We start from the raw sequence: 25262 nt of genomic DNA, 5'->3' as shown, positions 1-25262 counted from the left end.
TAGATTTTTAATCTAGATATCTTTCAATATAGGATCTCGTCAAATAGTATCTAAGATTGAGTTGGATCACACTAGTGTCTTTGGTTTATCACATCTATGTGATGTCCTCAATATTTGGGTGAATCGCGGTCTTTTCAAAAAACTTGTTGAGCATTTCCATAGTGAAAGAACACCTATCACCTTCCCCTTGATGAGATGACAATGAATCCTAAGGATATATATCAAATTTTCAAGATTCCCTTCCATGGTCTGTGCATTGAGTTTGATTCACAACCTCAACCAACTATTGAGGCACTCAGATGTGTCTTCTTAGATGGCATTATACTAGTCAAAGCCATTCCATGGGATTAGTTGGTCCAAAGATATAATCATTCTCATCATCTTTCTATTGTACTTGTTGGATTCTTGGGTTGCATCCTGATTCTTGATAAAGGAAAAAATGATTTTTCTTGTGGATAGGGGAGGACAGCCAAGAGGATGATGAAGCCACCATCTATGTTTGGATAGGGCTAGTATATGTTGACACATATGTTTCATGGGATGCACAAGGTGGTTTTTTGTCATGTGAAGAGCATAGAAATAGGAGTATTTGTTCTATATATATGGGCATGAGAGAACCTTCCCATTACTACACCTATCTCTTTATGATCAACACCAACCAAGATAAAGCTTTATTTATTAGTATCGCAAAGAGAGTTTCTATTCTTTATTGGGTAAGATAGATTACTATAGGAGACAACTGGATAATCTGATGTCTATTAGTTGGAGACCATGGAGAGGCACTGAGCCTTGGGATGATTCCCAATCATAGATGAGCTACATGTTTTTATCTCATCCACTAATTTGTCATTCTTCTCAGTAAATAGAGAGAATCCCTTCGACACAATTTTAGAGACAATTTGGATGTCAACAGTACTTCTCATAGGAGTAGTGCACATACACCCACTTCACTAAGGAGTTCAAAAAGGGGTGGTTTCCAAGACTGAATCTAATTCAAGCTATGGATGATATGAGGAGATTGGCTCTCCAAAGATGGGATTATATCCCAGATGTGGGTGATGCAAGGGTCACTCTATAGTTTTGAGAGCACTTTGTGACACACCCCTTCCCTTGATTTATAGATCTTGTAGGGGTAGTAGGCTAGGGGCAATAGATAGAGGCACCTCCTCCTAGGGAGGAGAGACCAATATAACAACCTTGAGCAGGACCTATTTTCATTCCATCCTAGGTAGGTAGATTAGATCTTGGGAATAGTGGTAGTGGACAGGTACAAATACCTCCTTAGTATAGGTCTTACAGAGAGATGGGAACTTTAGGTAAACTGAGAAGAGATGTACAGAGACAAATAGTGGAGGAGCCACAACAAAAACTAGCATATGATGAGAAGGGTGATGATGAGATGATAGATTAGGCCCCTCTAGAGAATGCTACACATGATTCCCTAGGTCAGGCACATGAGGTCATCCATAGATTGAGGACTAGGTTATATTTATTCATGATACTCAGATATATGAGAGGGGAAACCTCATTGTCAAGATGAGAGTGGAGCTATAGAGAGAAATGAGAGTACACACTAGACATCTCAAGCAACATATACTATGTATTAGATGCAAACCAAGTCCCTATAGAGTGTCATGTGATGATATTCTCTTGTTACTCATAAGCTTCTAAGGATGTTGTTCCTCTGATTTGTGTTGATATTCTAGCTCCTCCTTGTGGATAAGATGATGAAGGGGAGAATTTTAGATAGAGTCATTCCTTCAATTTATTTCTTACTATTGTTCTTGATCATGTTGATGTATACCATCTTCTTCACTAATGTAGAGCCTCATTGTATACCTATTGTACCATTTTAAGACTTTTTATGTTGATAGTGCTCTGATTGGCACTCATTTTTTTAACGTTATGATTGTATCACCCTTCTTTGAAATCTGATGATATATAAGTATTACATCATTTTATTTGATCTCATTGAATGTATCATAATGTTATTTTTTTGTTTACATGAGATGCTCCTATATGATATTTTTATTTCGATACCATGTTATATATGAATGCACTTTATCATCCTATGTGATCAATGATGGTTATATCATGTGACTCCTACTTGATTTTATATTGATATCAATATGACATGTATGGATTAATCAATAATGTTTTTGATCTTTCATATGCAATCAATGATGTAATGTAATGTACACCTTCATGATGTTCTATGATATGTACACATATAGATAGATGATTTTACATGATGATGCATTACATGATTACAATAGATGTATGTATGCAACTAACCATCCCATGGATGTGATGTTTTTCATATGATAACATATGCTCAATCTTTATATTTATAGATAGGATGCATAATAGACCACTAATGCAAGTGTGATGAAAAGACACATTTTTAGGATTCCTTACCTTCATTTTCCATAATAACTTTGACATACTAGATATATCAAATGCAAATCTAAGATGAATGCAAATCTAGGACTTAAGTCATTTAACATTAGCTTATTTTTCACCACTAACATTTTGTATGGATATAAAATGTCAATACAACACTCACTAGCCAAAATACCATAAGGATATGAATATGACACTTGTCTTGATATTTTTTATTTTTTTGTTTATTAATGGTGGAAGTAGAAATAAGCATCAAGATACAAGTAAATTTCCTACTTATAAATTGATGAGCTTAAGGGGATTTCTAATGAATGGTTCATAAGGCATAACACTTGGTGAAGGTTTTGAAAATGGGGTTGCAAGCTTTGGGTTTAACCATGGAGGAAACTTCATAGTTAAGCACACCCAGGCTGGAGTAGTACTAGGATGGGTGACCTCTTGGGAAGTCTCAGTGCTTCACCCCTGTGAGCATCACCTAGATCTAATGATTGCTAAGTGTTCCATTTATTCTTGTGAGAGATGGATTCATGTCCAATCACTACTCATGAAACATGGCTCAATGAGTTTGACTCAAAACCACACAACTAAATCTTGATAGAAATATCACAAGATACAAGCAGCTAGTATGACCATAATATTCTTTCTTTTTTATTAAGAAAGATAACATAAGTATCAAGGCCTAAATGCCAAGATGACTAGAAAATTTCTTGTGTACAAGCACATCAAACATGTTAGAGTTCTTTCATATGCTATTCAATTATGATTTTTCTATCCTTAATGAACTTTTATTGTTCATGACCTAAGATAAAATTTTAGCTTTATCTACCCAAAATGACCCATACATTCATATCCTAGTAGTTATCCAAATCAAAATAGCAATGAGAAATCACTCAAACAAATAAGGAAAAGTTCTAGCCTCACCAAAGTGTCCAAATAAAACAAGTTAAGGTACACATGACCATCCAACACATGATGGAGGATCTCATCGTGCACACCCAATTTACTTGGACCCTTAGAATTATTGGAACAAACAATACCATGTCTCAAGGATGTTAGATTTTATATTTTCTATTAGACACCAACAACTACAAGATCCTTTCTCACAACCCTTGCTCAATAATCCTTAAGAAAGTAAAAAATTAGGTGTTTGAGTCCTCCTTTGATGAAGCCACAAGGATAAAATTGTTGCCCTCAAAAGAGGTGACTCCCAACATTTATGGAGTTCCAAAAAATCACGAAGAAGGCATTCCTTCAAGATTCATTGTGGACACCATTGGGTCACCTACTTATTTCTTAGCCACTCATCTTACTAAGATCATCTCCTCATTAGAGGGAAATTTTGATTCTTTTGTTAAGGATCCTAACCATTTTTTCTAATTTACTAAGGATGCCTAGTTAGAACGTAATGATATTCTCATTAGTTTTGATATGGTCTCCCTTTTCACCAAGTCCCTATCCCTGACTCTATCCAAATAGTTGAACACAAGATGAGAGAAGAGATTTCCCATATTGTTGAGTTGTGTTTGTGGTCCACCTTATTCTCCTTCCTGGATGTCCTCTATGAGAAGGTGGACATGGTGGCTATGGGTTCTCCCCTCTCCCCTATTATTTCTAATCTCTACATGGAGAATTTTGAGGAGATGACCCTCCACTCCTTTCCCCTCAAGCCCAAGTGGTGGAAATGGTATGTTGATGACACCAATGTTTGTTTTCCACTTGGGCTTGACAAATTGGAAGAGCTTCACTCTCACATCAACACCGTAGCCACCAACATTTCCTTCACCAAGGAACTTGAATCTATCAACCTTTTTATACCTTTCCTCAATGTCCTTCTCATCAAGAAATTTGATGGTACCCTTGGGCGTAGTGTTAACTATAAGCCCACCCACATTGACTTATACCTCCACTCATCTTCTCACTATCACCCTAGCCAAAAGATTGGCATCCTTAAGACCCTTCCCTTAGAGCCCAGAAAATTTGCAATGAGGACCGCTTAAACTAGGAACTTACCCATCATCATTAAGTCTTTAGGCTACATGGGTATGCTCAAAAGAAAATAAAAAAGGCTCTCAACCAAGCTAAGCCCTTTCATCTTCCAACCTCATACCCACCACCAATCCCTCTCCTAGGGTTGTCACTCTTCCTTTCATTTATGGTATCTCCCAAAAGATTTCCAAAATCATATCCTAATAGGGCCTTCACATTTCTTTTAAACCTCTTTCCAAGTTAAGAAACCATGTCCCCCCTCTCAAAGACCCAAATAGTCTTTCCTAGAATTAGGAGTCTATAAAATTGTTTTCTCTTGTGGTGCTTCTTGTATAGGTGTCATTGGTCGCTCATTCCACACTAGAATTTAGGAGCATTGTGCTAACATTAGGCATGATAGAGTTCAAAAATAATCTTTAGTGGAGCACTCCTCTTCTACCAAACATTACATATATCTGGAGAGTGCCCAAATTATTGCCAAGGAGGCTATTGAAATCAGCTACCATCCCATCAACCTAAGCCGAGATGATGGATGGTCCATAAGCATTTCATGGTAACCTCTTTTAAGTTACATAAACAACCATCATTTGTGACCCCTCACCCCTTCTTGGTGTCTTTCCCCCAAGTGGTCTGCTCCCCTCCCCCCCCACCCCCCCACACCCCTTCCTTTTTCTTTATCTAACTCACTTCTCTATCTTCCCCCACCTCACTAGTTTCCCCTTCCCCCTCTAGTTTCTCCTTATCTTGACTTGGGTGGTCACTCTCCTTGTCCTTTTGGTGGCTTTTTGTGATCCAACCCCTCCCCCCACCATCCCTAATTTTTTGATAGACTCCTCTTAGGTCATTGCATTTGTTCCTTTATTCTTTTTTCTTTTCTCCTCATTTGTCCCCCTTTTCTTGAGTATTTTTTTCATCCCTTGTAGTCTTATTTATCCTATGAGTTGTTATAGTTCACTACTTTTTTTTGCTCTCATTTATTATGCATACACATTGATACTCTTTTTCATATATTTACACACACACACACACACACACACACACACACACACACACACATATTGGTAGGTATATATGTACATATATTTATATATATACACACTTGTATATTCACATAGGTATATATATAGATGTATATATATATATATATATTTATTTATTTATTTATTTATTTGTATACATTTATTTAGTTATACACACACACTTGTTCATTTATTTTCTCTTGTACATATTTATTCTATTATATATTTATTTATATATTTATTTATTTATTTTATTTACATATATTTATTTGTATTTACATATATATTTATCTATATGTATGTATATAAATGTAAATATATATACATATTTATACATACATATATGTATGTATATGTATATGTATGTATGTATATACATATCTATGTTACATACATATATACATACATACATATATACATATATACACACATATATACACATACACACACACACATATATCCTAATTTTTGGTTTATTTTTATATGTTCATATATTTTTGTAATTAACTTATTATTAGTTATTAGGTCTTTTGTGTGATATTTCTTTTATTTTAGATTATTATTTGCAGCTTTTATTTTAATGAGTTTACATTTTTGTTTGTAAGATACATACATACATACATACATACATACATATATAGATATATATATAGTTTGTTATTCATATTGATATATTTTTGTTTGAGATATATATAGATATTATTCATTAATATAGGATAGATCTTATATATATTTGTTAATCAAGTGTGTGTGTGTGTGTGTGTGTGTGTGTAAGTGTGTACCTCTATTGCATCTATAATTTAGGGATATATTATATTAATCTTATGCACTTGATTTAGTTATACATTTGTTTGGTTTAGTTTTTTAGTCCCCACTTTGACTCTTCCATTTTTAGGTTTTTAGGTTTTTTTGACTCTTTCTGTTGTGGTCCCCATTAGTTTTTTATTTTGATTTTTATTTCATTTTTCCCCTCCCCACCTCTATGTTTGTGCCTCACCCCCCCCCCCCCCCCCCCCCCAAACCCCACTTAAGGCTTGGTCTACACATTTCACCATTAAATTCTTAATTTCTCTCATCTCGATGATGGATCACAAAGTATGATCCAAAATGTTGATGCTAAAAAATCACACACAATCGAATTTGGAAGAAAAATTACATATAACAAAACCATTAATCAAAAAACAAACAAAATATCACTCTATGTCATCATGCCTCTAGTTAAGATAGACATCCTAGAGTCATTCGAGGGAGAATGATACATGATAATAAATACAAAGAAAATTCTAGTATTACTCATGCATGTTTCAATTTTTTTTTGTTCATGTTGACAAGTGTGATTGATTTCCACAATTGATGTTCAAGGTGTTAGTGCTCAAAACCCATTAGTGGTTAGTAGATAGGAATCTGACTCAAATTGGAGGAACATTAGCTAACTCAAGGATAATTTAACTCATATTCTTAGGAAATTTCTCCCTATCTACATGTTGATTTTCCTATGACTATAACATTGATCATTTTCAATCCATGATGATCTCAACAAGGTCATGAAAGTGACTAGAAGCTATGCACAAGCTAAAGTAGTAGATGAAAGCTAAAAAATACATGAAATCAAAGCACTCAAAAGTGGGAAAGACTCTAAGTAAATTCTCATTTTGCTGTTAGGATGCTTGTTTTCCATTCATCAAAACACTTTTCTCTTTTCCATTTTTTTTTGTTCTTTTCTTTCTTCTTTTTTTCCATTTTTTGTATTTTTAGATATTTAATTTTTTTGATATCATCAAGGTGCCTATTTCTAGGTTTTCACCAGGATGATAATTTTTTAGAACTTTTGCTCTCTTTTTTCAATTTTTTGGATTTTTTAGTATATACAAAAAGCTTATTAGAACATCAGCTATAAAACTTCTTTAGATGAATGGTGTTGATGGGTTCTTGGATTGTTTCTCCTTTTTTTGATGATAAATGATATGCCCCAAACCCAAGTACCTTAGTAACAATGTAAGGACCAAGCCAATTTTTCTCTAACTTACCCTTTTGAATCTTGTTCTATTGATTTCATGGATTTTCTCTTAAAATGAGATCATCCACCTAGAATTTCATTGGTCATATTTTCTTATTTTATCTCTTTGACATTCCCTTTTGATAAGCTCTCAGGTGATCAAATTCCACTTGGTGATGCTCATCCAGTAGTTCTTTCTCTTGTAGCCTAGATATTAAATGATCATTATGTAAGACCTTTCAAAGAAACCTACAAGGTGGGAAACTCAACCTCAATAGGTAGTACCACTTTTGCTTCATACACCAAAGAAAAGGATGTTGTTCCAATGTTCTAACACTTCTTCTATATTCCCATAGAGATGGATTAAGTTGAAGGTTCCAATCCCTTCCAATTGTTTTATTTGTTCTATGTAGGATTGTTAGTAAGCTCTTGTTTGATGCCTTTGCTTGTCCATTTCCCTAAGGATAGTAAATGGATGAAAAATGTTGTTTTATCTTAAATCTTTCATAGAGTTGTCTATGATCCTTATTCTTAAACCACCCCCATTATCCATAGTGATGGTGCTAGAAATGTAATGATGATCTAGTGACTAAGAGGGGTGGAGAGGTAAATCAAGAAATACTTAACACTTATTTCTCTAAATCCCACTTTATTAGATTATCTAATCTACTTGCATGCATGGAACTTAAAGCAATAAAAGAAACGAAACCATAACACTTTGACACAATATTTGTTAACCCAGAATCCCTCCAAGGAGAAGGTAAAAATGGGGTGGGACTAACACCCACAATGCTTCACTACTGAAGTAATAAATTTTGCCTATTAGGGCTTACAATTGATCACTTCTACTTGATTAAGAGTAAGTAGGACTGCTAGGTCCACCTTGTGAAAGGATTTATACAATATAATGAAGGATGAACTCAATTAAGATATTCTACAAGGACTGTTAGTTCCACCTAGTTAGAGGATTTGAGACTGATATACCTATTAGGATGGATCAATTGGTTGATCTCTACTTTGTACCTTTGTTTGATGATGAAAATCCTTTGAATAATATAATGATAATATAAGTATGATAGATGAGTCTCTACTTTTCCTTTGTACTAGTTAGTACCCTCCTAATCAATCTGCTCTTCCATTATCCATATTCATTTATGATAATGAATATTATAATTTCATGATTGTTTAAATGAAACAAGATATCTTCCATATATGTTGATCCAAATAGTAACTCTGCATTAGATTGAATACAATAGAAATTCAATAGTTTCAAGAACAATTACCAAGTTAGTTCAATGCTAATACTCGAGTCCAATAGCTTTCTCAGATGATATGTTGATACTTGAGAAACACTATCAACTCAACTAATTATAGCACTTAGTTGACTCTAGATGTTCAATTCACATTGATCACTTGATAAACATTGATGGGTTAGTTCACACTGCTTTTCCTGCTTAGTTCTTATTCAAAAACTAGAATGCTTAGCTAACTTAGTTTATACTATTTCTTGGGCTATACTGAAGCTTGCTACCTAAGGGAAAGCTTGGTTGTAGTAGTAACTGACTTCCCATGATGACTAAGTGTTTTGGCACTAATTGACAATATGTCTTGTCATAAGGTCAACAACCTCCCTCTTTGGCATTAGTGACAAAAATACTTGTCATGCACAAAATATTCAATCAAAATATTTAAGTCAAACTCCACCTTTTCATGTGCTCTATTCTAAAACTTACTTTGAACTGAAAATTTTGCAACTTAGTTTCAACTATCTATTTTTTATTTTTCAAAAATTATCTTTGTTTATCTTCTTTTTACATATCTTCTATGCAATCCTTATTTTGTACATATTTTCTCCTTTCTATACATACATATATATTTTCCTTCTCTATATACATTTCCTCTTGTTTTTGTTACAAATGCTAAAGATTTATAAGATAATGCCAAAATGAGAGAGGAAATTATTATGTACCTTCAAAACCAAAGACATAGTCTTATCCCAATTGTCATGCAATACCTTTAAGATGTGCAGTTATATCTTAAGCTTGGCTGATAACTCCATTATATGCTCTTCCACTGAAAGGTTTGTGTCTTTGACTATTGTCTTTGCATGTTCAATTCTCTTCTACATAATATCCATGTGGGGAAGCATCATACTCTAAATGTCTTTCAAATTTTCCCTTATTTTGTCCTCTTCCCTTAATAATCTAACTTTTTTCAAAATGAGATGAGCTAGAACTTGGGTTAAGTGCCAACTAACTAACACTAGCCTTCAAGTTCATATCAATCTTATCTAATTTATCCTTGATTCCCTTGTTAAAATATGTTGTCTCACTCAATTTTATAAATAAGGATACAAGTAATAACAGTATTTACAACATTCTCCAATGTAGCAATAAGATTGGATAACTCTACTTGGTTAATGGCAATTTTTTGTGCTACATTTTCCATAACTTTAATTTCAAACTTCCCTTTTGCCTTTACAATAAGTTTATCTTAACCATCTATGTCTTTATTGAACTTATGTACAATTTTAACTAATTTTTCAATGATGGGGACTTTTTCATTTACCTCTATAGACAATGCATCCAAAAATGTCTTTAATGTCCTAAAGGACTTTTCTTTTGTCCCTTTCTTCTCTCATCTTCTATTGCTTGGATTTTTTCTTACAAAGTTCACCCATTATATCCATTTGTTTAGAAGAAATATTAGATTGGTCCCAATTTGGAAACACAATCTCTTCATCTAGGTCAATATCATCAATATTCTTTTCCTTTCCTTTGGCCTTGACAGTAGATGAAGGTATGATTTCTTTCCCTTTATCTTTAGTACTCTTTTCTTCATTCCTTAGTTGAAGTTTGTATTCTTTATCTTCTTTTCTAACCATATCCTCATCCTTGATAGGTAGTTTCTTAGTTAGGCTTTCCCCAAGAGTAGTTAGAGCCTATTACTTGGTTACTACTAGGGTGGATGAAGGATTTTCTTTCTCCTCTTCTACCTTAGTTACACTCAATGAAGGTGCAATTTCTTTTTATTTTTCTTCCTTCTCTTCACCATTTAGTTGAACTATGTCCAACTCGGTAGACTACAGCTCAGAGATTGATGAGACATGGTCTTGGATTGGAGAGGTTGGAAGGGATGCCATAACTGTTGTTACTATGATTTCTAGATCAAATTCTTCAATGGTCTAAACCTCTAGTAGATCTTCCTCTTTCTTCTTATCATTCAAATCAAAAATGTCTTTCCACATATTATATTTGGACTATACAACATCCTCAATTTTAGTTGATAGAATCTGAAATGTTTTGAATCTAAGAGTCTATTTGTTTTCATACTTTCACAATTCCTCCTTTATTTCCTTTGTAGAGATATTTGGCATTAGCTTCCTCAGAGTTTTTTTCTCTAATATCCTTCTCTATTTTGACTACATTAGTCTAGTGGTGAGAAAGAACCTTCAGTAGGGCTTCAGGAGCATGCCCTTTGAGTTTATTGGGGTCATATTTCCATTTTTCCATTTTCTCCACCAATGCATCTTCAATCTATTTCTACTCCTCCTTATTTCTGGATTCATATTTGAAGTATCTAAAATCAACAATACCACTTCCCTCCTTTACTGATTTCAACCTCTTTTCAAAAGATGGTGGGGGCTTCTTTAGTGAGATGATTGGTGTGTTATCTTCATCATCATTATCATCATCAAGTCTCAATTTCCTTCTTTACTTGCTAGGGTTGGTGGTAGTAATCATAGGAGTAGAAGACCTTGTAGATTTTCTTGATGGTGTCTTTTCTTTCTTATTTGGAGCTTCCTTTTCCTCTTCTTCTTTATGTTCACTTCCTCTTCTTCATCTTCTATATCATCACCTTTACCCTCAGTAAGCATGAGAGGGGCATCTGTCTTCCCAAATTTATTCTCAAGGTTTTCTATCCTTTTCTTTCCTCTCTTCAAAATTTGAGGAATTTGAATCTCAAGTGATATTCTATTTTTTTGCTTCTTCATAGGTTCCAAAATAGGTATCCTTAAAATCCACTGGTTCATTGATAATAGCCTCAATGATATCTCATGTATCTTCAAAGTTAACTTTGTATTCTAATGGTTTTACCCATGCAATCCTAGGCTTGACTATTTGAATGTGAACTTTGTCACAGTCAACTAGGAAACATATGTCTTTCTCATAATTGTCAACCAATTTCTTAGGGATCCTAAAACTATTTTTCATATTCTCCTTGAAGTTCTCAAAATATGCATCCATGATGCCATCAAAATTCTCACCCATTTCACTAATCAAATCATTGATCTGGTATAACAAAAGTTTTTCCTTGCTCCATACAATATTTCCCTTGGATGGAAAGAATTTTTTCACATAGAAAAATGAATATATTAGGAGTGAGCCAAAATTACATGGATTATTCTTAGATGCTCAGATTCTCTCTTTGTTCTTACTAAGTTGAATATGTTGCAACTCAATGAGATCAAAGGATAAGTTTTTCTTCACAACTTTGTATGCTAGGTCATCCACCTCACAAGAAATGTTGTTAGGTCAGCTAGAACTATAGATCTTGTGGGCTATGACATGAATTTCAAATTTTATTTCTATATTAGTAACATTATTCAACTTCATGTCTCTATCATCCCATTTAGGTAGGGTTTTCTTACTCAATTCTCCTAAAGCTAGGGTTTTTGTTATCTTAAACTTTTCTAGCATTGGATAACTAGTAACTTGATGGATCATCTTCTTGGTGATCTTAACTAGTTGCTCACGCTAGAATGTCATGTCGTGCACTCTGCTCAATATATACCTAACCCATTTTATTTGAAAGTTTTTTGATATATGTAAATGTGGGTCAAACCCTTGATTGCCAAATGCTTGTGTTTGGGTTTCAAAGCTCCACTCTCACACAACACATTCTATGCCTAATCTAGCTCAAAATTACCCAAATCTTGAATAAAACAACAATAAAAGTCCTTACATCATGAATCAGAAGTACCTTCAGAGGTATGACTGAGTGTGCTCCTTTGGGATCCTTCTCTTTAGCAATTGCAAGGTACAACTTGAATTTAGGTGCTTTGCAAATTGCATTCTTAACCAACATTTCAGAACACTTTCTTATCTTCATGCTTGATGAAGCTACCATAATTCTTTGTTAATTAAGAACTCTTAATAATCAATAGACTTTCCTACAACTTAGATCAACAACAAATTCTCTCTTTGATTTCTCAGGGGTTTAAAATTTACAAAGTACAATTTGAATTTAGGTGCTTTACAAATTGCATTCTTAACCAACATTTAAGAACACTTTCTTATCTTCATGCTTGATGAAGCTCTCATAATTCTTGGTTAATGAAGAACTCTTAATAATCAATAGACTTTCATGCAACTTAGATCAACAACAAATTCTCTCTTGGATCGCTCAAGGGTTCAAAATTTCTTTCCACGATTTGCTCTCTAGATTCATGGTGAAATAACTCACTTAGATCTTCAAACTCAAACTTGACATGAAATATACATCATGAGACTTGGTCAAAACTAGTTGTTAACCTAAATCCACTTGGTTGAATCATATGACTCAATTGATTCATATAACTCAACCACACATGGTTAAGCCTAAAGAGTAACTTGGTAATGTATGACAACTCAGTTATAACTAAGATTTGACTTGGTTAAAATATGATTCTTCTATTTATCCTAGTGCAACTGATATGCTGATTTGGACTCACTTTCTTACTTGTCTAGAATTGATGTAGTATCTTATATTTTATTCACAACTCTAGTGGTCTCCTTGTATGTTTCCTCAAAGGTGGTTGAATCACCCAATTCATTCACTTGGTTGTCAACAACTTTAGAGTTTTAACTTGAGTTTTTTGGAGATTTCCTTACCCATTGTTAATTCCTTGGAGTCTTGATCTCATCAATCTTAGTCTTGCCTTTATTTTCTTCACTAGTATTTATAGTAGCTTGGTTCATGTAGTTCCTTTCCAAATGACCGATTTCTTTGCACACATAGCATTTTTTGTAAGATTCCTTTTCTTAAAGTGAGATATGACACGATTTTCTCCAATGTGTTTGTATTCTCAACATAGATAACACATGTACCATGTTTTGTAATCCCAATTGATAAATGCTCCCTGTCTTGGTCCAATGTTTCATTACCTTGATCTACACTCAGAGAATTTATGACCTTTCTTGTTTCATGTAAAGTACTTTCCTTCAAACTTTAGTTTATCTTTATATTCACTTGCTCTATATCCAGGCTTATTGCAACTATAGCAATTTCCATTGAATTTTGACTTTCCATTACTCCAATATTTGTTTGATGAGTGTCCTATCTTTCCATAGTGGTTGCATGCAGGCGTTTTTTTTCATTTGAGCTCCTTGTTGTGATGATTCTCCTAGTTTTGTATAACTCAAACCTATTTTACCTTTGTGTCTTTTTTGAGATAGTTCAGTCAACTAATTCATGCTTTCTTGTGATCTCATCATTCTTTCATTGGTTTCATTTTCTACTCTAAGATCATTCTTGAGTCTATCATTTTCTATCCTTAGATTGATGATTTCTTGATTTGCACCATTAAGTTGATTTATCGTATGTTCTTGATGTAGTGATAGTTGGTGGATCTCATTATCCTTTTCTTCTAGTCTTGTGTTGAGTAATCTTTCATCTTCATCTTCCATCTCTTTATCATTTTTAGCTTTTTTCTTTTGTTCCATGACTTCACATATCCTAACTAAATGAATTTCCTATTCTATTTTCAATTTCCTGGCTTCTTCTTGTAGAATGAGGTTATTTCCAAGTAGATCTTCTTTAGCTACATCTACTTCTTCTAAACTTCTTTCTCTGAAAATGTCTTCTATTCTTTATTCTATGTATAGATTTTCATTCATCTATACTGATAACTCTTTTCTTCTTTTCAAGTATTGAGAGAGTTGATCCTTTAGATTCTTGATTTGTTCCATGGCCACATATAGATTCAAATTTTCATTCTCAATGCCTTTCTCTAGTTTGTACACTTCCATTTCTCCTAATCTTTACTATCAAGCTACTAAACTTTTGACAATAGAATCTTTCTATGATACCAATTCTTGGAAATGTAATGATAACTAAGTGAATAGAGGGTGAGTTAGGAACCACTTAAAACTTCTTTCTCTAAATCCCACTTTATTAGATTATATAATCTACTTGCATGCATGGAATATAAATCAAAAAAAAAGAAACAATGCTATAACACTTTGACATAATATTTGGTAACCCAAAAACCCTCCAAGGAGAAGGTAAAAATGGGGTGGGAATGACACCAATAATTCTTCACTACTATAGTAATAAATTTGGTCTGTTAGGGCTTACAATTGATCACTTTTGGTGATCTACTTGGTTAAGAGTAAGTAGGACTGCTAGGTCCACCTTGTGAAAGGATTTATACAATACAATAAAGTATGCACTCAATTAAGAGATTTTGCAAGGACTATTATGTCCACATGGTTAGAGGATTTGAGACTGATAAACTTGTTAGGATGGATCAACAAGTTGACCTCTACTTTGCAGCTTTGTTTGTTGATGAAGATCCTTTGAATAATATAATGATCACTTGATTGTGATAAACGAGTCTCCACTTTGCCTTTGTACTTCTTAGTAGCCTCCTAATCAATATGCTCTTCCATTATCCATATTTTCTTATGATAATTTATATTATAATTCCATGATTTTTTTTGATGAAATAAGACATTGATGTAGAGATATCAAAAACAACAAATTTCTTTGTAAAACCCTTGGTTTTCAAACAAATTCAGACCTTCTGTCAAAGATTTTATCATATCTCACACATACTGGCATCTCAAGACTTCAAACCTAATTCATTTGAAAGATATTCCAACCCCCTAAACATTTATGAAGGATTCAAACCATTATCCTTCCACACAAACACGTGAAAAATCTGGAAACAAAAAAAAAAGGTGAAGAACAATACCCAGAATTTTGACCACTGTTAAGTAAATTTTAGTTTTCTCCCTCATACGGAAGAATTATAACCTCCAACTCGATTCATTTGAAAGATAATTCAAATATATCCAACCATATAAGTTTTAGACCTTAAACAGGTCACATATACAAATGGGAACCAGACAATGGCAAACAATTTTTCAAAAATTAGAAAACCTCTCTTGTTTCTATATCCAAACTTGTCAAAAAAACCCTTTTTGTTGTTCATACATTTTTTCTATGATATAACTGTAGGACCAAAAAATGGGTTAAATGCATAACATACTATGAGAAAATCACAAACTCAATCAACATATATATGCACCCACTAGTCTACCATGAAAGCCAAACTAATCAAGAAAGCAATAGAAACCCCCTTTTTCGTTTGTAGCTCCCATGTTCTTCTTTCTTCTCCAAATGATTGTAGCTCCAATTCACCTATAGTGCACACAAGGTTGAAGCCAAAAGCTATGATCTGGATAATTCCATGAGAATATTTGAAGTGTGATTTTATGTGAGAGAGAGAATGTAACATGCAAAGAAGTAGAGACTCAAAGATTCAAAGATTTGGACTTTCAAAACTTAAGCATTCAGATCCAAGGACCCAAAATGAGAGAAAGAGTGTTCATTTTATAATCAACACTCAAAGTGAGGGCATTGGATTTTTCACCCATAGATGTGTGATGTGGCAAGAGATTCCTATGACGCATATGATAGAATATGCCAATTGTGAGATTCTATGACACATGCAAGTCAAATTTGGAAGAGAATCTATGACGAGTCATAAAATTCCTCAACCCACTTAAAGCCAAAAATCTATGACAAATAAGTCAAATAGGGACATGTGTAAGAGGTAATAATATCTGATTATGACAAATCTCAGCCAAGTGTCAAAGGAAAATCTACGAGGTGTCATATCCAAGTGTCATGATGATGGAGTATTTTATGGAATATTTGAATTAAAAATCCTCTTGTTCCACAAAATAAGAATTAGTAGAAAATGGAATTAATGATGGAAAATGGAACTTAGGAAATTAAGAATTTTCATGGTTTGTAGATGATAAACCAATTAATTAATAAAATTAATTAATCGAGGATGATAATTAGGAAGAATAATTAGAAAGAATAGGATTAAATTATGGGTTATTTAATCCTATAGAGAAAATTAGCAGATGATTGGCCAAATTGATTAATGAATGCGACCGTATCCTTTGATGAAAATGTGACAATGATGGATATCGAATAAGATGATGGAAAGTAGACCAAAGCCATGGTCAAATTGATTGATAGAGCAAAATTGATAACATGCAAGGACACGTGACATGAATAAATTGATATGTAACATTTAACCGACGTTGTAAATGCTACAGGATTGAAATTAATTGATAAGGTTTGATCATAATAACATCGACGAAAATTGTCAATGTTATTAAAATGGTTGATGATGTCATGATTTGACATTTAAATCCTCAACAATGTCAAAGATTGAATGACATGAATGATAGTTTGACCTAGTATTGAGAGCCATGATAGTACTAAGGTCAGATTGATAAGATTGATAAGTTGATAGGTTTCCAAGACACTGAAAGCCACAAAAATGCCTAGGAGTAGATAAATTATGATTGATTTGGGATGTTTGATATGTTTTGGGTTGATTAGGACTAATTTTGAGTGATTCTGAGTTGATTTGGGGTGATTATGAGTTGATTTGATATGATTTCGAGTTGATTTGATATGATGTGAAAGGGGATACAAATGACAAAATATGGTCAATCTGGCCAAAAGATCAAAGTTAGTAGAATGAGAAAATGGGACAAATTAGTATGAAGAAGCGATGAAATCGTAGATGCAAACCATTTTTGAGCGTCTACATTTTGCCCCTCTTTGATACAATGTGATTTAGAGTGTTGTATCAAAGAATAACTAATGAGGAAGCTACAACATGCCCCAGTAGGGATGATATATATGGGTGCCCCCTTGAGAAATTGACTAATATAAGCATATGATAAGTCAACTTATTGACAACAAGAAGACAAAACCATAGCAACTGACGGAATGATCAGAAACTGTGTGTGCATGCCCAAAATGAAGGAAAGATGTCATAACATGAGGGAAATCATCAAAAATGGTCATATTTGGTCAAAGATGATGAGACAATTCTCAGACTAAGGTTGAACCAAGTGGAAAGCCACAGAAAGTTGATTGACAGCGTAGGATGATGCAAGAATGCATGAATGCAAGATGAAGATGATTTGGTGAATTAGAAGACATGATCATGGTGATGGAGAATGAGATGAAGAAGAAAGATGAGATGAGGAGATGTTAGTATGATGGAAAGACTTTTGCTTCTAGAAAGTGCACTATATGTCAAATGGAGATTTATTTTGATATGGAAAATGGAATGCAATGCATCATGGCATAAAGGGCCAGAGCGCAAATGCAAGCCTTTTGCGTAAACAAGCACAATGCAAATAGAGAATGACCTTGTCCTTCCTGAGGCATATGTACATGCCCCAAACTCTCAAAAGGTACATTATAACAGATAGAAATGGAAAAAGATGACCATGAACCATCCTGGCCACCCTCATAGATCAATTTATATCATCGAGTAGCATAGGGACATGATCAAAAAACAAAGCAAAAATAAATCACTCACTAAACAATGTGAGCCAACAGCTATCCTTGTCCATTATTACGTTCTTTGTTAATGTTTTAGGTGTTGACATGGTGTTCGACAGGTTGATAATGTGATAGCACTATTTGTGGATTCAGTTGATAAGTTCGTAGTGACATGTTGGATTGATTGTTGGTTCACATTGGTCAGATATTGTGATTGGCACAGAAACATAGTGCTTTGATTTCCAGTCTGCAAAGTGCAAGTGTTTACGCAAAAGGGGTGGTTATCCACAGTGAGTATGTACAAGGTTTATTGCAAATTTTTGACAAGTTTTGTGATTTTTAGGGTTTTGTGGAGATATTTGATTTTTTTGCATGACTAGTTTCTTCAGGACATTTTATGATTTTTAGGGGTTTTTTCAGGACATTTTATGATTTTTAGTAATTTTTTCAGGATCATATTTGAATGTTTAGGATTTTTTTTCAGGATATTATGTGATTTTTAATGATTTTTTCAGGACATTTTATGATTTTTAGGGATATTTTCAGGATCATATTTGAATGTTTAGGATTTTTTTCAGGACATTATGTGATTTTTATAGATTTTCTCAGGACATTTTATGATTTTCAGGGATTTTTTTAGGACCGTATAAGCATATACAAGTGTTAGCTCCAATTCGTTATGCAATAGATCCAATGGATAAAAAGCACTTAGGGGTATGCCCCTAGTTCAAATTCAAACTTACACACCATGTAGGTAATATGCCCCCAGACAAGATGCAAATTATGTACAAAGGCCAATGACAGATTGTGTGTGTAGGCTGGTGATGCTTAAGCACAGTAACAAAGGACATTAACCAGTTCGTGAGCCATGATCAGGAACCAAGGACGTCATGCAATATGAAGAATATGATCAAAGAATGATAAGGGGGAAAAGACCAGATGGAATCCTGATAGATGGAGGAGCGAGACTGATTACACATGGCACCTGTTTGCCAGGTTTTCACCATGGTACTTGCCCAAAGCGCCTATTTTCTAGGTTTTCACTTTTGGACAAAATTTTTCTCTTGACTCAAATTTTTGTCCCAAGATGTTTGTTTGCCAGGTTTTCATCAAGGCATCCTTTTTTCTTTTTTTCTTTTTTTCTTTTTTTGACTTTTTTCAATTTTTTTTGATATTTTTCAGGACTTTTAGATGAAATCAAGAATGTCACTGACAAATTCTGAGAAGATATTTGTTGTTGGTGCTACTAGCTAAGGAGCTCTGGATCCATGACTGACCATAATTATGGAGGATTTGTCCCGAGTCTGTAGCTAAAATCAAACCACTAGAAAAGCCTCAAGAGATACCATCGTGTATCGTATGTAAGACAAAGTTTATCTCTTGCAAATCAAGGCATCTAAGGATAATTGGGTCAATAGAAATGTCATGTGGGATGTCACTGATGATGACATATGCAAAGGCTTGTTGGATAAAGGATTGATTTTGGTTATTGGACAAATTAAGTAGCTGGATTTGGGGATAAACAAAGGGATATAAGGGAGGGTTGGGAGGGTTGAGACCAATGACCTTCCACATGAATTTTGATTGAGAGAGCTCCAAAGACTTTGTGGCATGTTGAACACTGGAACACTAATATTCGTGGCATCATATTTTTCATTTTGTATCCTTCGGAGCTGCTTAGCTTTTGATTTTTTATAGTCTAATGGCACCTTTTGATTTTCACCAAGAGACCTATGCTTGCTATTTCTTTCTCTTTTTTCTTTGTAACTAGAAGGTGGAGTGGACTCACCAAAATATGCCAATGTGTTCTCTTTAGGAGAAACTGCTTCTTTATGATCTTCAGTCATAATGCCTTTGAAGTCCATTATGAGAGTGTCATAATTGTTGAATCGATCAAAAATTGGTGGTCCGTGTTGGTCCCAATCCAAAGGTTCAGGGTAACTTGAGGAGATGTCATCATTAGTGTTGAATGGGCTTTGGTTGAAGGTAGATATATGGGTAACTAATTCAATTGGGTCATTGGGGTTATGCTCAGAGGCTAGGGGATTGTTGGTTTCAAGTGGGATATCCTCAGATGCCTTTTCATTGTTTGAAACATCCATAGTCTTACATGTAGGTACTATGGTACTAGGAGGACCTATTTGTAATGGTTTAAATCCAAGCCCCAAATAAGGAGGTTGTCCTTCTATAGTGATAGGTTCAATGATTCCTTGTTTCTGAGATCCAAGACCACTATAGCCATCATAGCCTTGTTTCTGCATGATGGTAAACCCAAGTCCATACTTGCTAGGAGATATCAAAGTGGGTTCTCATTCTGCTTTTGCTTTCTCAATACATATGGATGTATTCTCATTGATAGAAGTATCATTCTTTGTACTAATGGAAGAAAGTGGTGGCTCCCTAATGTGAGAGACTTGAGACATAAAGTACTCTCCACACCCATTGTCTTTAATCTTCATCTTTTCCTTGGCTTTACTGAGCAGTATATCAGCATCCACATATTTAGAGGAATTTGTGGGTTGTGCTTCATTGTTTGTTTGGATTTCGTATGCAACATCATCTCTTAGATTAGGACAAAATTGAAAAGGATTTGGATCACCAGGGATGGTAACTTCTATGTTGTGATAGGAAAACTTCAAACATTGATGATATGTAGAAGGGACTACTTTCATAGCATGAAGCCAAGGGCATCCTAGTATCATGTTGCAATTCATTTCAATGTCTAGGACATGGAACAATGTGTCTTCAGTAGCTGGACCAATTTTGACAGGTAATGTGATGATGCCCCTAGAGAAGCATTCACCATCATCATAAGCTTTTATTGTGATTCTTCGAGAGGGATCCACATCATCTTCAGAATAACCCAAATTGTTGACAACCTTAAGAGTACAGATGTTCAATCATGTTCCTCCATCTATTAAGACATGTCTGACTTTGGCATTGTGGATGAAGACTTCAAGATAAAGGGGATCATTATGGTTAGGTTTGTCCTTAGGAATATCATGGGGTGAAAAATTGATATGTTGTGATGCGGATAGGTTCCCAACCATGGCTTGGAACTGGGCAACATCAATGTTATCTGGGACTACTGACTCTTTAAGGGCTTGCTCCAAGATCTTTTGGTGTTGGGGAGATGCACGCAGTAGGTCCAAAATGGATATTTGTGCAGGGGTTTTGCCGAGTTGTTCAACAAGGCTATAATCAGCTGAAGTAGGAGCAGTAGGCCTAGATGGGGGTACATGTCTAGTAGAAGCAGTAGGTCTAGTTGGGGCTCTAGGTAGGGTGATCTTGCTATGGTGTGTAGTGACAGCACAATGAGGGTTCAGCCTTCAATGTGAATGTGGATATACAAAAGTCAGACTCATTAAAGAAATTGATGTAGTCATGGCCAGTACATGTGTAATTCACATTACCTTTTGAGTTGGAGTTTGAACTTGAGGGTTTCTCTTTGTCATGATTACCCAAAGGATCCTTGAAGATAGTGTGATCAAAGTTGGATGCTAACAGTGATGGATCAACTGTGATGACACCATCATCAATAAGGTCTTGTATTGCATGTTTTAGTTGGAAGCATGATGAAGTCTTGTGTCCTTTGGTGCGATGGTAGTCACAATACTTTTTGTCATCCCACCAATCTACTTTAGTTAATGGTTCATCTTTGATTGGGGGTAGTTGTAGGAAGTTATTCCTCAGTAACTATTATAATGCAGTCTCAAGTGGTATTCCAATGGTGTGAATTTCCTGTCTTTGGTTCTAGGATGTCTTTGAGGTTTATCTTGTGTGGGAGTCTCAGTTCTCTATTGTGGAGTTAATGTTTGATTAGAGGTTTGTGAATTTGTAGGGTTTACACCTTTCAAAGTTAATTGAGGTTGTGCTGTGCTAATCGCGCGAGAATCCATAATGCCATCATTAGTCACATTCTTGTTTTTGGAGAAAAATGTTGCCTTGTCATTAGACGAGTTGGTGTTTGTGTTTTCTTTGTTTATCTTGAGGACTCCCTTATAGATAAGAGCATCTTCAATACTAGCCCCTTTTTTCATTAGTTTAGAAATGGTGCTTGGACTCTTGATTTTGAGTTCATACATTAAGTCCAAGACTAAGTTTTCAATGCACAAGTTTACTTGTTGTTCTTCAGGGATGTCTACTGAGCATTGACTAACTAAGCTTCTCCAACGCAGTAAGAATGTGATGAATGATTCTCCCATCTTCTGTTTAGTTGAGCACAAATTAGAAAGTGTCACCTCATTTGTAATGTTAAAGGCAAAGTGGGAGATAAATTTGTCTTCTAGCTCTGACCAAGATTTGATATTACCAGGAAGTTTGGAGTACCATTCAAGTGCGGGCCCACCTAGAGAACGAGGGAACAATCTCATAAGGTAAGTGGGTTCATCACTGAGTTTAGTACATGAAGCACAAAATTCTCAAATGTGATCAATAGGGTTTCCTTTTCCTCAGTATTTTTCAAACCTTGGATCCTCAAAGTGTCTTGGGAATGGAGGCATATACAAAATTTTATTGAATGGATTAGGACACAGGTCCCTTTCTGTATATAGAACCTATTTCTTTTGGACTCCCAATGCCTCAACTTGTTTGGAAAGTTGTTTGAATTGTTGTAATAGTTCCTCATTGGGGTTTTGCATGATGGTCTTTCCTTCAAGTCGTTTGTGTCTATGAGTAGACTGTTTGCTGTGGCGAGAACTATGTCTACTTGGTTCTGACATTTCTGTGTCTGATGAGTCTGATGAAGTGTCGCTAGGTGGTGGAGGTACGTTGGCACCTCAAAGATAGAAAGGTCCCTATTATTGGGGAACTTTTTGTGGTATTTGATGTGGCACTTGTTGTGGGATTGACTACGATTGTTATACCATGTGTTTTTGTTGTGTCGTGTGTTGTGGTTGTTGTTGGGATACCTCTGTTGGTTGTATGTGAGACCATGTGCATGCTTGTTGTTCTAGAGGTATCTGTTGAGGTTATTGTGGCACATGTTGTTGTTGTAACAAATGTTGCTGGTATGCGATTTGTTGCTCAAGGGATTTTTGGTATTCCAACTGTTGCTTGAGTTGCTCTTGTTGTTTAGTAAACATAATTTGTTGTTGTTGGAATTGCTACTAAAATTGTTGTTGATAAATTATGTGTAAGTCAAGTGGGTCCATATGGGATTGCGTGTTAGGAATGTTGGATGTTTGCTCCACTTGCGGTTGTTGTCATTATGGTTGATGTTGTTGTTGATATGTGGGATGTGTGTCAAGTGGATGTAGACTTGGTTGTGCCTTGGAAGTGTTGAGTCCTTGTACCATTGTAGGTTGTTGTTGTCGTGGGTGTTGACTAGGTCCTTGAGAATTGAACGTTATGTTTGTATTGTTGTTTTGATACCTTTGTGTTTTAGATGTTCCTACTTGTGACATCATATTGACTTGACTATGAGATACATTTCTATTGGGAATGGGTGTAATGTTAATAAGACTTTTCCTTTGTGTGTCCATAGGGATGGTTGTGCTTGATGTTTCACATGTTGTATTTATGAGAGGCTCCATAGTGTTTGATGTCGTAGCATTGGGTAAAGTTAGGAGCAAAGGTGTACTTTGTTGATTTTCCTCCAAAGAAGGTATGTCTGGCATCCTTAGAGCACAAGTCCCTTTAGGTGCATCTTGTTGTTGCATCATGTGACTAAAATCAAGTCTTAATTTCCTTTTGGGGTGTTTAAGGATTGGTGGTATTTCATCAAACAAGGGGTTGACATTGATGTGTTCAAATGTACTTTGGACGGTTTCAATTGTTGGTTCTTGATGGGACCTTATAGGTGCCATTATTGTGTTTGAAAACTCCAAAGGTTGTTTTCCCTTATCTAAGTCCAAATTTATCATGGGTTGGATGTTTTCAATTGTTGTTTTGGTTTGATTTTTGGACTTAGGACCTTCCAAGTTTGGGTTAAATTTGACAATTTATTGCGCTGCCAAATGTTTGAAGTTCTTGCGAAAACTTTTGTCTTGACATGTCCTAGCCAATTCTTCATCAGTGATGCCATAATCAATGTCAGAGTCATCACTTAGGTGTACAATACCTTGTTGTATGTTTGATGTGTTAGGTTGGCTGAATTCAAATGAATGTGATTGTTCATCTTCAGGTGAGGTTGGTACACTTCCTTCTCCTGGTGGCATTGGCACAAATAAAGGTTCAAATTCAGGACTCCATTGAACCATCCCATGTGTGGGGGAAGTGTTTGGAGGAAATCTCATGGTAGGTGCATTGTTCAAGGTTTGTTGTGCCATAGCTTGATTATGAGGATCTTGCGGATGCATGTTCAAGGGGTCTGCTAGTAATGGTTATGATGCCTCAATTTGGTCTTCGTCAAAGGTTTATTGGATTTTCTTTCTCTTTCTTTGTCTTGGATGAGGTTTTGGTTGTGCTTGTGCCTCAAAAAACAAAGGTTGATAGAGTTCCTCTAGTCTCTGAGCTGCTTGTCTCCTAGTAAGTGTTAGCATGATACCTAAGAGTGCAAAGAGTGGTGGGTATGCAAGATATGAGTGTTTTTGGGATTTTTTTTTTTGTTTACTAATGTTATGGAATGTGAAGAAATTCTAGATGAATTATGGTTTTGATGTACAAAGTGAAAATGTCCTAGGGATTTCCTAGGGATATTATGCAAATACAAAATGCAACGTGATGTTTTGAAGTTTGACTAGAGGGGATGAAAATAACTCTAAGGTATGCAAAATGAAAATTAGGGTTATGTTTTGGACTTGTTAAGGATGATAAAGGTTGATGTATGAAAGATATATCATGCAAAGGATGATGTTCTATGGTTTGTAATGATGTTTGGGACATGCAAAATGAGGGTAAATGCTCAAGAAGGTAGTTTGGTTCATGGACAATTTGATAGGGTTTGGTAGTGAAAATGATGCTAAGGATTTTGATCAATACAATATGAAGGGGGTATACCACTAGGGTAAGTCAAAATGATGTTTGGGGATGCTAGGGATATGATTATGCTATGACAAGGGTATATGGAAAGTTTTGAACTTAGGTAAAATCGTTTAGAAAGTATTTTGTCTAGGAGTTTAACCTTGTGATAAAGGACTTTGGATCTTGACCAAAAACTGATAAAAGATGAAAAGATCAAATTGATAAGAGATGAAAAGGTCAAATCTATCAAGACATAGATATATTTTGACCAAACAAAATGATAAGAAAAGAGAAAAAGACTAGTCAAGATCCATTATCCGTCAACACTAGGAGATACTCTAAGACTCATACTTTGTTTAGATTTTTGA

This window comes from Cupressus sempervirens, chromosome 6 (assembly GCF_028749045.1).
Source record: "Cupressus sempervirens isolate cs-2001-9-10 chromosome 6, ASM2874904v1, whole genome shotgun sequence".
NCBI lineage: Eukaryota > Viridiplantae > Streptophyta > Pinopsida > Cupressales > Cupressaceae > Cupressus > Cupressus sempervirens.
Note: the sequence above shows the minus strand (reverse complement) of the source record.